The following is a 12470-nucleotide window of genomic DNA, read 5'->3' as shown; positions in this document are numbered from 1 at the left end:
TCCTAAACACATAAATGCACACAAACAGAGACACACACATACCAAACGTACATAAATTCTTTTTTGTACTCTGGAAAAAAGGTTATTTTGTGACTGCCACTTTTCACCACAAATTAATGGAACAAATATAGCAAGTTTGCTGAAGAGGAAATTTATTAGAGGAAGAGATTATCACACATGGAGCCAAAATGCAATGTTTTCAAAACAGAATCATTGTGCCTGACATGCAGTTTTATTTCAGAGTAGTCACAAAAGACTAAAAGAAAAATTTTCAGGCAGGAGCAGCAATATAAAGAGCCATTTATGAAGACACAGAAGTGACTTCAGTCTGAACAGCAAGGAAAGGAAGTGTTTCATATCAGCTTCAACTTCCACTTTTTCTGTCATAGGGAAATCTATGTGGTGGGGTTATGCTTTCACTTTTTCTATTTATTTTGAAATTATCCTGTGGAAAAATATACACTTTCAAACCAATCACAAGCTAAGGGAGCATTCAGTAAAATTCTCTCTTACTCTTTTGTATGACCCTACTTTTCACTGTTTTTATTCCTTGGAGCAGGGCTGATGCTATTTTTGCCAATTCCGTGCCACTGGTGGCTTCTCAGTAGTGCCAACCCCAGCTGCCTATTACTAGCCCTGTCCTTTCTCCACACCATCAATGGAAGCTGAAGCACACTCATTATCCATTGGTTCTTCCCATGTTTCTCCCTCCATTGCACTGATTAGCCTGATAGGCCATGGCAGGAGGTGGGTGGAGGGAAGGTAGGTGGGCTGAAGTAGGAGACAGTGCCCAATTTTCCTTGCAATTCTTTCTTCACACTTGTGCAAGTGGGTTGGGTAACCTCTCCAATTCAAATCACCTGCCTACATTCAGCAAGCCTTGACTCAATGTACAATGAAGAAGAGACGGTTGGTTTTCTCTCTGGGAAGTGAAGCTCAGTGGGAAGAGAAATCGAGTCAGGGGGCTCCACTTATTTTCATTTTAGGTCAGTCTCCAAACTCTTTAGCTCAACTTCACGAATTTGGGGAATTGGTCCCAAAGCACAAATGTAGATGCCCGGTAACCATCCCAACAGGCATCAACATTATATGGCTGCGTTTCGAACAGCTTTTCTGCCGCAATACAGGTGCAGAGCGGTAGAATTGTCACTGTGGTATACCTTCAGCACGATTGAAGTGATCCCGCTGATTTCAGTGGGATTTGGCCCTGCGTAAGATTGCAAAGAAATTCGTTGAGATTTGTCAACGTTTCAGAGAATAAAAGACCGGGGTTGATTCTCACTCAATTGGCCCTAACATCTATTTTTGAATAATCTCCGGAATGCTCGTTACTGTCCTTACCCGGAACTCATCCAGATCACCCAATACCTGAAAACAGCCAATTTAGATTTTTAAAACTCCATTCTACAAAAAAAAAGGGGGGGGGCGGGGGAAGTGGGTCTGAATTTCCTCCCCTCTGTCCTGCTATTTCCCTAGAGCCAGTATCTGCACCGTACGGAAATCTCTTCCTCCTGGGATAAGATGATGGTGGAGATAGAGAGAGTGAGTGAGAGAGAGAGAGAGGTTTTCATCGGATCCACTCAGAAACCACTCAGATCGAGCGCCCGCCTCCTTGCCTTCCTCATTCATTCCTATCGCCAGCCGCTGGAAACGTTTGACCGCCTCCTTCCTGGTTGTTAGTTGAGAGGCTGCCTAGCCAGGCGGCGAATTGTTGGCGCTGGAGATCGTGCGCGCAAAACGAAGGCGGGCCGGGGAGTGCTGTGGCGGGATTCCGTCTAGGGGTAGTTGGCAGCTGCTCCCTCAGTTTTCCCCCCACTTCTTTTTCGCTTGAAACCACAAAGCGGTAAGTCCCGGACAAGGGCTTGCCCTCTTAAGGCTGGGGCAAACGCCAAAGTTTTGCGGTGAGGGAGGGGGGTTGGCGTCGAAGCTCCTAAGCCAGGGCACCATGGAGATCTACTTACGCGTCTCCCTCCAGTATTTCTTTCTGCTTAGCTTAAGAATCGCGCCACACGTCAGCGCTTTCGAAGTGTTTACCTTCCCTTCACCCGCTTCTCGTTAGCTGAGGACTTTGACTTTTATTATGCCGACTCATTAATAGTAGTCGTCGTTTCTGACTCGGGAGGGGGAAGAACAAGTTGGGAGTTGTTGGAAAGAGTCGACTTTGCCTTTATTCCTGAAGGAGCAGAACACAGGTTGTCCTCGACTTAACAACAGTTCGTTTACTGACCTCTCAAAGGGCCCTGAAAAATGCGACTTAGGATGCTTTTTCAAAGTTACACACTTTGCAAGCATCCCCATCATCCTGTAATTTCCGTGTCCCAAGGTCATGGGATCACCTTTTGCAACTTTCTGACAAGCAAAGTAAATGAGGAAGCCAGATTCACTTATCAACTGAAATGTTTCACTTAACAACAGTGGCAAAAAAGTAAGTAAAATGGGGCAAAAGTCACCTAAGCGTTTCGCTTAACAACAGAAACGTTTGGCTCAATTGTGGTTGTAAGTCAAGGACTACTTGTATCTCTGCTACTGTCTTCCTACTGCCTACTTTTAGGGTGCTGGATGGGGTTGGGGTTTTGGTGATGATGCCTCCTGTCTGTGCATACCTGAGTATTGTTAACCTTAGCTAGAAAGAGGATGTGTTTAAATTGTGTATTCTAGCCAGTGGGAACATTTTAACTGCAGGTTAGACACCAACAGGTGTTCATCATATAATTTTTCAAAGGAAGCCTCCAAGAAAGCCTTTAATGCATTTATGTGAATGTAGACACATTTGTGTGGGCTAAACCAAACTGTGGCTTGTTTAGCCTCAGCATAATGTGAATCTAGTTATTGTTTATTTAAAACCACAGCTGAGCAAAGAATGGCTTAATGGAATGTGAGATTGTCATCCTATTGAATGAAGGGAGAACTTTGATGTTATGAATTGTGCATAGCTTTGAAGTATAATTGTTCGCTCCTAGACTGACAACTTTGCCAAAAAAAAATACACAAATCAAAGAATAGGTCAAATTAAAAAAAATGGTTTATGGAAAATCAGCATGTGAGTTTTAGAGTTTAATTTGCAGAGCTGTAGGCAATTTCTAGTTAATTTAAATCATGCAAGACCCAGACTTAAGCACCAATCACTGTGCCACCCTCCATTTCATTTGTTTTCCTTGTTTTAAAAGTCACTTGTCTGATGAAGAGTTTTGCTAAAACTGAAAACTTGCATCTATTGCAGTGGTTCTCAACGTTTTCTATGCTCTGCACTCCTAGAAAATGCTTAATATTTGCACCCCCTACAAAAGTAATTGCCACTCATCATTAAGGGACATAAGCCACTCTTTGTTGCACCCCCTGAAATACCACCTTGTACTCTCTGGGGGTGCAGGGACCCCAGGTTGTAAAAATCTATTGATCTATTGTGAAAATCCAGTTGGCTTCATGAAGGCATTGCCAAGGTAGATTTGTGACCTGGATATTGATACAATTTATGATAAAGGAAAAGCATTCTGCATATGATCAACAGAACTCTCTTTAATTCTTTTCAGAAGGAAGGACGTTTTGCCCCATAGTATGTACAATATTCATTTATAGCACCTTAAATAACAAATGTTCAATCAGAATAGAGATGGAAGGGACCTTGGAGGTCTTCTAGTCCACCCTGCTTCTCAAGCAGGAGACCCTATCATTTCAGACAAGTGACTGTCCAGTCTCTTCTTAAAAACCTTCAGAGATGAAGTGCTCACAACTTCTGAAGGCAAGCTGTTCCATTGGTTAATTATCCTCACTGTTAATTATCCTCACTGTTAGTAAGTTTCTCAATAGTTCAGGTTGCTTCTCTCCTTGATTAGTTTCCATCCATTGTTTCTTGTCCTGCCCTCTGGTGCTTTGGAAAATAAAATGACCCCTTCTCCTTTGTGGCAACCTCTCAAATACTGGAATACTGCTATCATGTTCCCCCCAGTCCTTTTCTCTAGACAAGCCAAACCCAAATCCTGCAACACTTCTTCATATCTTTTAGTCTCCAGGCCATTAATCCTATTAGTTGCTTTACTTTTATATTAGTTGGTTTACTTTGTCAAATGCCTTCTTAAGTCTATATATACTATGTCTACAGCATTTTACTGGTCTACTAATTTAATCACTTTGTCAATGAATGAAATCAGATTGACTTGGCATGATCTGTTTTTAAAAAAACCCATGCTGGCTCCTAGTTATAATTTTATTTGTTTCTAGATGTTCACAGATCTGTTTTTTAAATTATTTTTTCCAGTATCTTCCCAGGTATTGATGTTAGGTTGATTGGTTTATAGTTTCCTGGGTCTGTTTTTTTCCTCTTTTTTTGAAGATACTGTATAATAAAATGTATATAATATTATAGCATAAGCTGTGATGGGAGACAGTTTATGCCATAAGACTCTTTCAGTTTATTTTACCTGTCTACTGATAATTGGCCACTTGATTATCAGCTAACTCAAAAAATTGCTGAGAAACAGCAGCTAAGGGGTGAATTAACAGCTTCTAGTTGAAAACATTTTTCCATTCATGTCCCAACCAATTTACTCTTCAGTTCACTCCTCTTATCAATTGATAATGTTCTGCCTTGTGGAGGATAATATGAATCTCAATGTTTTTAGATGGGATGTGTTTTATGTGGGGCAAAAGATTTTTGCACTGCTTTTGATCTATTTCATTTAGGTCAACACTGCTAGTGAAGCCTAGAGAAAGAGGAGAGATAATAATAGGAGGCAGCAAGGCTGTGGATCAAGAGTTAAGCATTTCCCCATTAAAGCTCCCCCTAATCCAGGCCTTTAAACATTTAAAACTTTATTTCATTATAATTGTTGTGATAAAAGATGTTTTTAGTGGTTTTCCTGTGCATCAAGCAAAATAATGTTTATTTAAAGGAGGCTTTGTTCTGTAATACTTTCACAGAGGAGAATGTAGAAAACATTTACAGCAGCATTGGAACTGCTAATATGTTTTCAGTCTTCCAGGGAAAATAAAAACAGGCAATTGCCAGTGAGAAGTAAGTATGTAATTATTTTGATAAGTTAGGTCTGTTGTGAAATAGTTAACATGGGAAGAAGAGCTTTTATCACAAACACTCCAGGGAAAAATTCACACATAGCCTCCCCCATGCCCAATCCAATGAGAGGCTTTGGAAGAGAGGCTAACATTTGTTGCAACTCTCTAAGGACATGTTTTATAATTAGCAAAAATGCCTGATGCTCATCACCATTTTCCCTGGAAACTCTTTAATTATCATGCTGGAATGGAAGCCAATTCTATTTATTAGATTGTGACAGAAATACCAGTTTACTATTGCTGAAAAGCACTTTCTTCTTTTTGCCTTCTCTTGTTTAGTTTATTCTACTTATCCTATCTTGAAATCTGGTACTTAATTACTTAATTCTGTAAGTGCTGATCATTTGGATATAGATCAGTACCACCTGTTTTCAAAAAGGAAATAAAAAAGCTGGTTGGGTGACTTTAGGCCACTCGCTCTGTCTCAGCCCAGGATCTCACAGGATCATTGTGGAGAAAATAGGAAAAGGAAGGAATGGTAGGTATATTCACCTTGAGTTATTCATAAAAATAATAAAAACAGGATATAAGTAAGTAAGTAAGTAAGTAAGTAAGTAAGTAAGTAAGTAAGTAAGTAAATAAATAAATAAAGCAACAACTCAAGAAAAGATTCCTTAGAAAAAAATTATTTTTAACTATAGCACCCTTAACTTGAGTGGGGAACCTTAAAACAAATCATCAAAGACTGGATATCACCAGAAAGTACAGAAGCCTAACTCAGTAAAAATGAAAATCCACATAAAATAACCAGGGAGTACATTGGAATTACATGTCTTAGAAAAAAGAATTTTTCCTGAGCAGCTAGAATCTTTAACAGGAATTTACTGCAACAGATTACATATCTCACTTCTACATTCCATATGTTTCTGTAGCCAGTTTGTATAAATCTCTTCTGTATGATCAATAGAGGCAAAGTAAAATCTCCTTCAACATAAGCCATTCATGCTTGGCAACAGCTTGAAAGCAAAGAATTTCCTGTGCTTTGTTTATTTACAACAGTAAAATCTATGTGGGAGGATCCAATCCACCATAGACTCAGCATGTTTTGTGGATCTCTATTGAGCACTTCCTTCCTTTACCCAGGGATTATATGGAGTACCAGGACATTACAAATAACAGGAGTTTTTCTTGTTCAATGTCTGTGGAAGAGAAATGTTGACGCAGTTCCTGCGTGGAATGCTGACAAAGGAATAGGGGGGAAACAGATTATGTTTGTTATAAGGAACTCGGATGAAACTCAGAAAGAAATATTGTGGCAATTTAGAACTGACTGATTTAGTTCTAAATGACTGATTTTACTATGACTGATTTGTACTATGACTGATTTGTACTATGACTAATCCTAATCAATCCGCTATAAAATGAAAATCTTTTCCTTGAAGATTATGGACCATATCTACCACTTTTCTCCAGTGGGGGTTAAGTAGATGTTTTGTGACCTTCCGAGCTAGGGCCGAGAGAGTATGACTAGCTTGTAGTGTAAGAAAAGAAAATAGAAAAGAAAAAAAAGATCTTCCAATATTCTTTACAGCAGTTATAAGAACAAGTATTTTTAGCCTCTCTCTTTCATGTTACAGCCTATCCCTCTTCTTTCTGTAATCTTTTCTACCTATTTTTCAAAACCAGAAATCACAAGTTCATTTTTTTATTTACATAGAAAAAGTCCACAAGAGACTTCCAGTCATCAATAAATGTAGATGTCTTTTCTCTAATCAAAGAGGTCAATGTATCAATTTCCAGCAAAAGCTGTCACTTTCACCAACCATTCCTCCATAGTGGATGCTGTTAAATTTCTGTGCATATAGTAATCTTGCCACAGTAATTATATATTGAAATAATTGTATATTTAAATAATCTTCCACAGCTTTTTAAAATTGTTTACGTATTAATCCTGGACCATGGTTGGGTTGGAAGTTAGCAAAACCATGTTCAAGACCCTAATGCTGCCATGAGGTGGTTTGAGCTCTCATCCTTCGCTCCAGCTGCTGGGGACATGAAAGAACTTCCCCAATTGGGCATCCTCCAGGCAATGATGATGTTATTGGTGGTTAATCCTTTCAACCCAGAAGAGCCTCAGTGCTTCTTACACAAATGCAATGTGATCCATTAATCCTAAAAAGGAAAAGTCCTGGCTTCAATTGAATATTGATCTTTAAAATCATCTGTATCAAAGAATGTGTTTCAATCCAACATATTTTAGTTTCTTACATGTCCACCAAGCATGATAAAATGTCCCTTTACATGTCCTTCCAAACATTGGCATAAAATTAGCCATCTTTCTAGACACTGGATAGAAAGGGGCTATACGCCAAATTAATAAAGTAAGGAAATAAATGCATTGAGAAAGCAAAAATGGTCAGCTTTAAAAATTTGCTTATTTTGTAGGTGAGAGATTCAATGTACTCCTTACTTACCTAAGCTGTAGAAAATCCCATTACCTATAATATAGTTTTAAGAATGTACACTCAATTTTCTTTTTAATAAGTAATCATTGATCTGCTTTACAGAATGCTTTTAAACCAGAGTTTACATTTCATCCCTGCTGCCAAACATCCAAGACTATTTGATATTATAATTTCATGTCCAGTACTGTGATTACAAAAGCTTCACAGGTGACATTTGTTCAAAACAAGCCAAAGTTTATGCAATTTTAAGAATCAAAGTGGGGAAAAAAAATCCTCTCACAACTAGAAGTATATGTGCATGATTAGCACAGCATTAGAAACTCCTTGGAGACTAAGCTTCCCCCAACTTTTGATTGCTCTTGTTTCTTTAGATCTGACTCAGGAAATTGAGTTACTTGTATTATTCTTTTACGTGAATGAAAAAAAGGGTTGTTAAAGCAAAGCCCATGAGAACAAGTCCTTCCCTCCCCAAGGTCAAGTGAGTTTTAACAGTACTATACAGGTAGTCCTCAACTTATGATCACAATTGAGCCCAAAATTTATGTTGTGACATTTGATAAGTGAGTTTTGCCCCATTTTGTGACCTTTCTTGCCATGGTTAAATGAATCACTGCAGTTGATAATTTAGTAACCCTGTTGTTAAGTGAATCTGGCTTCCTCATTGACTTTGCTTGTTAGAGGATCACAAAAGTTGATCACATGACCTTGGGATACAGTAAAAGTCATAAATATGAACCATCTGCCAAGCACCCGAATTTTGACCACATGGTCATAGGAATGCTACAAAGGTCATAACTGTGAAAAACACTCATGTCACATTTGTCAGTGCTATTGTAACTTTGAATGGCCACTGAACAAACTGTTGTAAGTCAAGGACCACCTGTAGTTAGCAAAATTTTGAGGTGGATTGTGTTGAAAGAGAGTGACTGGCCCAAAATCACCCAGCCCATTATTCATGACTAAGGCAGGACTAGAACTCACAAGTTCCTAGTTTCTAGGTCAGCACCTTATCCACTATAACAAACTGGCTCTCATGGTTGAATTGAACTGAAAAATGGGATCAATTTTAAATCAATTTGAATGTCTTGAATGCATTTGTGATGGATAATTGACCATCGAAGAATTGAGGCAGTCTGAATCTCCATTTTGATTCAGACAAATATCTTATATGCATGTACCGATAGGAGGTGGTTGCCACCAATGACCTAGCTTTCAAAGTAGTGGGCATGTTTGGCCATCAAAGCCCCATTCCCTTTTCTTTTCCTTATATTTTATGCCAAAAGGTGAGGCTTTCTTTGCCCTGTTGTGCCCACTTTGGAGCCAGTGACCATAACTGTACTGAAATCCTTTTCATTGTCTGAATCAGATAATTTTAGCAGACTAGACAAATCAAGCAGCCAAAGCTTTCGCTAATTTGACACAAATATTTGCAGAACTAATAGCATGTGTATGACATTATGACTTGTTCGATAAGCTGACTGTTGTGTGTGATGCCTTAATGAGCAAATGGGCAATTTGGTTGCTCATAAATTATCTGATCTTTTTTCTTCTTCTTTGACTAATTCAATTTCATTGTGGTTGTTCGCTTCCAAAAGTGTGACTTTGAAAATTTGCTGATTCTTTTTTAGTTGGGGTTTGGCAGGCAAAACCATTGCATGAAATAACCCAACCCAAATTAGTAAGCAATGCTTAAAGTAATATTTTAGCCATGTTTAGCTGTAAATAGTTTTCAAATACACCAGGTGCACCACAAAGATTGTTAGGGTCTTAACAAAGACAAAACTGAACCAACTTGCCTTCAAGAATTACTATATCTCATGAAACTTCTGTAATGTGGCAGGATTTGTTCATACTATGATAATTATATTAAATTACTGTTTATTTTCTTAAACTGCAAGAATATACTTGAAGGATTGAAAAAGCTGAAAAGTTACTCTTGAAATATTGACAGAACAGTTATGAAAATGGGAGCCAGTTTGGTGTGATGGTGAAGGTTAGAAACCAGGAACTATGTATGAGTTCTAGTCTTGACTTAGGCCTGAAAGCTAACAGGTTAATTTTTGGGCCAATCATTCTCTTTCAGCCCAACCCACTACACAGAGTTGTTGTTCTAGGGAAAATGGGAGGAGGAAGGAGTATTAGATATGTTTGCCACTTTGAGTTAGTTATAAAGTAATAAAGATGAGATAAAATTTTAATTAAACAAGTAGTTAAAATAAAATCCAATAGAATGCCCAGCCTCCCTTGCTTGTCAATTTAGGTTTGCCAATGCTAGCTGAAACCAATCTTGGAGATTTTTCCTTTCCACTAAATGTTTGCATTGATTTAATAACTGCTAATTAAAATTAATTGCCTGCAAAGTAAAGCTTTCCACATACAAACGCTAATTGATCCCTTTCTGAATATACCAATCTCACATATAAATCCATACAAATTCATGCAACCTCCTCCCATGCATCTGGACACAGATTTATTGTGCTCCTTCTTTTTCCTACCAGAATCATTAAAAAAGAAAATCTGTATGATTCTGGATCTACTGCTGCATATTAGAACTGCATATGTTATTCTTGGCTACATCCACACTAATTTTAATGTATTAAGACATCATTGTGGATTTGGAGGAACATAGAGATTGGCTAGAGCTGCAAATGTGTGCTATAAAAATCCAGGCAAAGAATGTCAGAAATGGTGTATAGAAAATTATACTCCTCTCAGATCATTCTCTGTTCTGTTACCAACATATGGGTTGACTAAAAAAAAATCAACACCGGAACATTTGTAGCAATGGAGTATTGGTATCTCTAATTTGTCAATATCTTTTTTCAAACTAGGAACAAGGAAGAAGACTTTCAAACCAAATGGTCACTGTTTTGTTCTGTTAATATTTTACTTGCCTCACAATGTTATATTTATCAATTTTGAGCACATGTTGATTATTTAATATTGATCTGTGTAGTTATACTTTTATTGATAAGTTTAGCAAAAGAAAGATTAAGAAGATGGGACACAGAGAAGATAAGATGATCGGGCAGTTGCACCGAGAAGGGATGAGAAAAAAAATTGGATATGGAGTGAATAGGAATTCTAATAATAAATAAACATTAAAAGCCTTTTCTGCTGCAATACCCGTAGAAACTCTAATTTGGAACATCTCAGCACTTAAAGCAATTGAGTGAAGCTGAGTGTTAAATGTCCAGTGAGTCTAAAGTACATTTCTTGGCCTTTAGCACTTCTTCATTCTTTTAGGTGCTTACGTCAGGATGTGTGCTTTCCCTGATGTGAAACTCTTTAGAGCTTTTGATCCAGGAAGTGGTTTATCTTAGAATAATCTTCAGCCATTTCATAGTCCAGTACAAATGGCAAATCTTATTTCCTTTGTTTTCTAGGAGTGATTAAAAAAAGAATAAGATCAGCTCTGAGAAAGAGTCCCGTTTCTTATAATTTTGCATTTTGGTCATAATCTGTTAGCATATTTATAGTCCCCAGGCAGGAACTGTAGCCCAACTGCTTGGAACTAGATTTAGAGAATGGCTGTTGTAATAAAGCTTAACTGAAAAGTCCCATTCATTTGCTTTTCTCTAGAAATTGTTATTTGCTTATTGTCATCTGCTTATATCTATACTCTGAACATCTGCGTTGCTATGTATTATTTTCTTTTTGTACTTTTTCAATGCATGGAAAGGCAAAAATTTGCTTGCTTATTGTATGCTTCTTAGCATACAATCATAGATGAGCTCTTAGTACTTATGACGAACTATACATTGTGTATGTTTTTCTCCCAAATAAACAGGATTTAAAGATCGGGGTTGTTATTGTTGAGACAAGTTTATTTAAAGCAGATTAAAATGAATATTACCTTTCTAAAAGTGAACATGTATCTTCTAGCCTGAGCCCAGAATATTATTGACCTGGATCTGATATATGTTCTGAGGGTTCCTGATGCTCTCTGAGCTTGGTTGTTTTCTTGAAGACATTTTATTACCCAAACTAGATAACACCATCAGTGTTGTTGGTGAGCACCAAGGACTCCTCATTTCAACCCTGAGCTAAAAAACAAATATTCTTCTTTATTGATTTGACGTATGTTCTGCATTTTTAGTCATTTATTAAGCATGGCCTCAATAGATGAATAACTTCCTGCTGCTCTTTTTATTGAAATCACAGCTTTGTTTGAACTTTTCATGGAATCCATCCCAGGTTGTAACAGGACATTGAAGAAACAGAGCTAAAGAGGACATTCTGAAACCAGAAGTAAGTTTACTGAAAGACAAAAACACTAAGAAAATATTCCTTTGAATAATGTGTTATCTTATACTGCAGCTATCACTTTTGCTACCATATGAGGGCTGCAAAAAATCCAGACAAGCCAGCAGCAAAGAATGCTTTCTGTGTCACATTCTAGCTCAGATGTGATAGCTGCATTTGAACCACTGTCCATGTACTTTATACTTTACATAATATTAACAACAATAATATATTAAATTTACATGCTATCCTACTCCTGGTGACTCAATTAAGTATGGTTACTTCAACAACTCTATTTTGGCTTAATTCAGGGAATGGATCTAGCCAGCTTGTTACCTGTAAATCCCATGAGTAGAGCTGAAAATAACCGGTTTGTTAGAAGAGCAGAAATTATAAAACTAGCCAATGTTCCATCTTTTATTCACGTGGGCTATAAGTAGTCCTTGGTTGAAACAATAGTTTTACCAGAATTTCCATCGCTAAGCAATGGTGGTTAAACAAGTATCCAATTTTATGACCTTTTTTTCTTTTGGTTGTTAAGCAAATCACTGCTCTTGTAAGCAAATCTAGCTTCCCCCTTTGACTATTTGTTGGGAAGTGGCTGGGAAAGTTGCAAATGGTGATCACGTGATTCTGGGACACTGCAGTCATGGTAAAAACGTGGTGGTTGCCAAGCGCTCAAATATGAATCATATACCTGTGGGGAGGTTGTGATGTAAGTGCAAGGACCAGTTGTAAGTCACTTCTTTC

At 37.7% G+C, this 12470-nt stretch overlaps 1 protein-coding gene across 3 annotated transcripts in view; it reads left to right on the top strand.

Moving 5' to 3' along the window:
* The first annotated feature begins 1653 nt into the window (after positions 1-1653).
* The window catches only part of PKIB (cAMP-dependent protein kinase inhibitor beta), a 37132-nt gene continuing 26315 nt past the window's right edge, over positions 1654-12470 (top strand). The window contains exons 1-2 of one of the 3 annotated variants that reach the window (XM_087941954.1): positions 1691-1843; positions 11640-11726. The gene's annotated coding sequence lies outside the window, so the exon portion shown is untranslated. Of the gene's footprint in view, positions 1844-11639; positions 11727-12470 lie in introns of all 3 variants that reach the window. The other 2 variants (XM_087941964.1, XM_026705446.2) reach the window with 2 other exon arrangements.

This window comes from Pseudonaja textilis, chromosome 1 (genome assembly GCF_049901715.1).
Source record: "Pseudonaja textilis isolate UNSWEBS1 chromosome 1, rPseTex1.2, whole genome shotgun sequence".
In the NCBI taxonomy this organism is placed as follows: domain Eukaryota; kingdom Metazoa; phylum Chordata; class Lepidosauria; order Squamata; family Elapidae; genus Pseudonaja; species Pseudonaja textilis.
This window is presented reverse-complemented; position numbering and strand designations above follow the sequence as displayed.